The sequence below is a fragment of the Aegilops tauschii genome, chromosome 2 (assembly GCF_002575655.3).
Source record: "Aegilops tauschii subsp. strangulata cultivar AL8/78 chromosome 2, Aet v6.0, whole genome shotgun sequence".
In the NCBI taxonomy this organism is placed as follows: domain Eukaryota; kingdom Viridiplantae; phylum Streptophyta; class Magnoliopsida; order Poales; family Poaceae; genus Aegilops; species Aegilops tauschii.
In genome coordinates, this window is record NC_053036.3 from 275,469,993 (window position 1) to 275,475,544 (window position 5,552).

The following is a 5,552-nucleotide window of genomic DNA, read 5'->3' on the forward strand; positions in this document are numbered from 1 at the left end:
TTTTTGGGCATTTAATGTGCATAATTCAAATTTGAACTACAAGCACATGCTCTAGTGCACCAAAGTTGCTTGAAAATCACATGTGTGTCCTTGGGTGAATTTCTAGGTCCCATGCAAGAAATGGGAACGAAATTCAAACATCTGGGCATCGTGGCTCGGCCGGAAAGATTGAGAAACTTGGTTTTTTAATTCATGTAAATGCAAAACACGCCTGTAAATCATGAAACTTGGCATTGTGTCATGACATGCCACCATCATGCTGTGGTAAATTGTTTGGCCGAATTGGAACAAGCTTTGGTACAAGCTTCTTGCAAGCCGGAGCTTCTCTCAAGAAGGCTCGTGGTTCCGAGTGGGAACGTGTCACCTCCTTGTGCGAAACGAAATTCGTGCACTGCCTTCTCCCGCCTTACTTTTTTTACATAGGCAGATTAGACCTAATAGAAGTATCGTGCTAAATTTTGGAATTATTCCGGGTTCGTTTGGCCTTTTTATACATTAATTGAATTTTTGGGCATTTAATGTGCACAATTCAAATTTGAACTACAAGCACATGCTCCAGTGCACCAAATTTGGTTGAAAAATCACATGTGTGTCCTTGGGTGAATTTCTAGGTCCCATGCAAGAAATGGAAACGAAATTCAAACATCTGTGTGTCGTGGCTCGGCCAGAAAGATTGAGAAACTTGGTTTTTTAATTCATGTAAATCCAAAACAGGCCTGAAAATCATGAAACTTGGCATGGTGTCACGACATGGGACAAATATGTCGTGGTAAAGTTTTTGGCCGAATTGGGACAAGATTTAGAATAAGCTTCTTGCAAACCGGATCTTCTCTCAAGAAGGCTCGTGGTCCTGAGAGGGAACGTGTCACCTCCATGTGCGAAACAACATACGTACACTGCCTTCTCCCGCCTTAATTTTTTTACACAGGCAGATTAGACCAAATATAAGTATCGTGCTAGAATTTGGAATTATTCCGGGTTCGTTTGGCCTTTTCTATACATTAATTTAATTTTTGGGCAGTTAATGTGCATAATTAAAATTTGAACTACAAGTACATGCTGTAGTGCACCAAAGTTGGTTGAAAAATCACATGTGTGTCCTTGGGTGAATTTCTAGGTCCCGCGCGAGAAAAGGGAATGGAATTCAAAAAAAATTGCGTCGTGGCTCGGCCGGAAAGATTGAGAAACTTGGTTTTTTAATTCATGTAAATCCAAAACACGCCTGAAAATCATGAAACTTGGCATGGTGTCATGACATGGCACCAACATGCTGTGGTAACTTTTTTGGCCGAATTGGGTCAAGCTTTGGTACAAGCTTCTTGCAAACCAAAGCTTCTCTCAAGAAGGCTCGTGGTTCCGAGAGAGAACGTGTCACCGCCGTGTGCGACACGACATACGTACACTACCTTCTGCCGCCTTAATTTTTTTACACAGGCAGATTACACCAAATAGTAGTATCGTGCTAAATTTTGGAATCATTCCGGGTTCGTTTGGCCTTTTTTATACATTAATTGAATTTTTGGGCATTTAATGTGCATAATTCAAATTTGAACTACAAGCACATACTCTAGTGCACCAAAGTTGGTCGAAAAATCACATGTGTGTCCTGGGTGAATTTCTTGGTCCCATGCAAGAAATGGGAATGAAATTCAAACATCTGGGCATCGTGGCTCGGCCGAAAAGATTGAGAAACTTGGATTTTTAATTCATGTAAATGCAAAACACGCCTGAAAATCATGAAACTTGGCATTGTGTCATGACATGGCACCAACATGCTGTGGTAATTTTTTTGGCCGAATTGGAACAAGCTTTGGTACAAGCTTCTTGCAAACCAGAGCTTCTTTCAAGAAGGCTCATGGTTTCGAGAAGGAACGTGTCATCTCTGTGTGCGAAACGACATACGTACACTACCTTCTGCAGCCTTAATTTTTTTACACAGGCAGAGTAGACCAAAAAGAAGTATCGTGCTAAATTTTGGAATCATTCCGGGTTCCTTTGGCCTTTTTTGTACATTAATTGAATTTTTCTGCATTTAATGTGCATAATTCAAATTTGAACTACAAGCACATGCTCTAGTGCACCAAAGTTGGTTGAAAAGTCACATGTGTGTCCTTGGGTGAATTTCTAGGTCCCATGCAAGAAATGGGAATGAAATTCAAACATATGGGCATCGTGGCTCGGCCGGAAAGATTGAGAAACTTGGATTTTTAATTCATGTAAATGCAAAACACGCCTGAAAATCATGAAACTTGGCATTGGGTCATGACATGGCACCAACATGCTGTGGTAATTTTTTTGGCCGAATTGGAACAAGCTTTGGTACAAGGTTCTTGCAAACCGGAGCTTCCCTCAAGAAGGCTCGTCGTTCCGAGAGGGAACGTGTCACCTCCTTGTGCGAACCGACATACGTGCACTGCCTTCTCATGCCTTAATTTTTTTACATAGGCTAATTAGACCAAATAGAAGTATCGCGCTAAATTTTGGAATTATTCTGGTTTCGTTTGGCCTTTTTTATACAGTAACTGAATTTCTGGTCATTTAATGTGCATTATTCAAATTTGAACTACAAGCACATGTTCTAGTGCACCAAAGTTGGTTGAAAAATCACATGTGTGTCCTTGGGTGAATTTCTAGGTCCCATGCAAGAAATGGGAATGAAATTCAAACATCTGGGCGTCGTGGCTCGGCTGGAAAGATTGAGAAACTTGGTTATTTAATTCACGTAAATCAAAAACAGCGTGAAATTCATGAAACTTGGCATGGTGTCATGACATGGCACCTACATGTTGTGGTAAATTTTTTGGCTGAATTGGAACAAGCTTTGGTACAAGCTTCTTGCAAACCAGAGCTTCTCTCAAGAAGGCTCGTGGTTCCGAGAGGGAGTGTGTCACCTCCATGTGCGAAACAACATACGTACGCTGCCTTCTCCCGCCTTAATTTTTTACACAGGCAGATTAGACCAAATAGAAGTATCGTGCTAAATTTTGGAATTATTCCGGGTTCGTTTGGCCTTTTTTATAAATAATTGAATTTCTGGTCATTTAATGTGCATAATTAAAATTTGAACTACAACCACATGCTCGAGTGCACCAAAGTTGGTTGAAAAATCACATGTGTGTCCTTGGGTTAATTTCTATGTCCCATGCAAGAAATGGGAATGAAATTCAAACATCTAGGCATCGTGGCTCGGCCGAAAAGATTGAGAAACTTGGTTTTTTAATTCATATAAATCCAAAACACGCCTGAAAATCATGAAACTTAGCATGGTGTCATGACATGGCACAAACATGTTGTGGTAATTTTTTTGGCCGAATTGGGACAAGCTTTGGTATAAACTTCTTGAAAACCAGAGCTTCTGTCAAGAAGGCTCGTGGTTTCGAGAGGGGACGTGTCACCTCCCGGTGCGAAACGACATCCACTACCTTCTCCCGTCTTAATTTTTTTACACATGTAGATTAGACCAAATAGAAGTATCGTGCTAAATTTTGGAGGTTTCCGGGTGCGTTTGGCCTTTTTATACATTAATTGAATTTTTGGGTATTTAATGTGCATAATTCAAATTTGAACTACAAGCACATGCTCCAGTGCACCAAATTTGGTTGAAAAATCACATGTGTGTCCTTGGGTGAATTTCTAGGTCCCATGCAAGAAATGGGAACGAAATTCAAACATCTGGGCGTCGTGGCTCGGCCAGAAAGATTGAGAAACTTGGTTTTTTAATTCATGTAAATCGAAAACAGGCCTGAAAATCATGAAACTTGGCATGGTGTCACGACATGGGACCAATATATCGTGGTAAAGTTTTTGGCCGAATTGGGACAAGATTTAGTACAAGTTTCTTGCAAACCGGATCTTCTCTCAAGAAGGCTCGTGGTTCCGAGAGGGAACGTGTCACCTCCATGTGCGAAACAACACACGTACACTGCCTTCTCCCGTCTTAAATTTTTTTACACAGGCAGATTAGACCAAATATAAGTATCGTGCTTGAATTTGGAATTATTCCGGGTTCGTTTGGCCTTTTCAATACATTAATTTATTTTTTGGGCATTTAATGTGCATAATTCAAATTTGAACTACAAGTACATGCTGCAGTGCACCAAAGTTGGTTGAAAAATCACATGTGTGTCCTTGGGTGAATTTCTAGGTGCCATGCAAGAAATGGGAATGTAATTCAAACATCTGGGCGTCGTGGCTCGGGCGGAAAGATTGAGAAACTTGGTTTTTTAAATCATGTAAATCCAAAACATGCCTGAAAATCATGAAACTTGGCATGGTGTCATGACATGGCACCAACATGCTGTGGTAAGTTTTTTGGCCGAATTGGGTCAAGCTTTGGTACAAGCTTCTTGCAAACCAAAGATTCTCTCAAGAAGGCTCGTGGTTCCGAGAGAGAACGTGTCACCGCCGTGTGCGACATGACATACGTACACTACCTTCTGCCACCTTAATTTTTTTACACGGGCAGATTAGACCAAATAGAAGTATCGTGCTAAATTTTGGAATCATTCCGGGTTCGTTTGGCTTTTTATACATTAATTGAATTTTTGGGCATTTAATGTGCATAATTCAAATTTGAACTACAAGCACATGCTCTAGTGCACCAAAGTTGGTTGAAAATCACATGTGTGTCCTTGGGTGAATTTCTAGGTCCCATGCAAGAAATGGGAACGAAATTCAAACATCTGGGCATCGTGGCTCGGCCGGAAAGATTGAGAAACTTGGTTTTTTAATTCATGTAAATGCAAAACACGCCTGTAAATCATGAAACTTGGCATTGTGTCATGACATGCCACCATCATGCTGTGGTAAATTGTTTGGCCGAATTGGAACAAGCTTTGGTACAAGCTTCTTGCAAGCCGGAGCTTCTCTCAAGAAGGCTCGTGGTTCCGAGTGGGAACGTGTCACCTCCTTGTGCGAAACGAAATTCGTGCACTGCCTTCTCCCGCCTTACTTTTTTTACATAGGCAGATTAGACCTAATAGAAGTATCGTGCTAAATTTTGGATTTATTCCGGGTTCGTTTGGCCTTTTTATACATTAATTGAATTTTTGGCATTTAATGTGCACAATTCAAATTTGAACTACAAGCACATGCTCCAGTGCACCAAATTTGGTTGAAAAATCACATGTGTGTCCTTGGGTGAATTTCTAGGTCCCATGCAAGAAATGGAAACGAAATTCAAACATCTGTGTGTCGTGGCTCGGCCAGAAAGATTGAGAAACTTGGTTTTTTAATTCATGTAAATCCAAAACAGGCCTGAAAATCATGAAACTTGGCATGGTGTCACGACATGGGACAAATATGTCGTGGTAAAGTTTTTGGCCGAATTGGGACAAGATTTAGAATAAGCTTCTTGCAAACCGGATCTTCTCTCAAGAAGGCTCGTGGTCCTGAGAGGGAACGTGTCACCTCCATGTGCGAAACAACATACGTACACTGCCTTCTCCGCCTTAATTTTTTTACACAGGCAGATTAGACCAAATATAAGTATCGTGCTAGAATTTGGAATTATTCCGGGTTCGTTTGGCCTTTTCTATACATTAATTTAATTT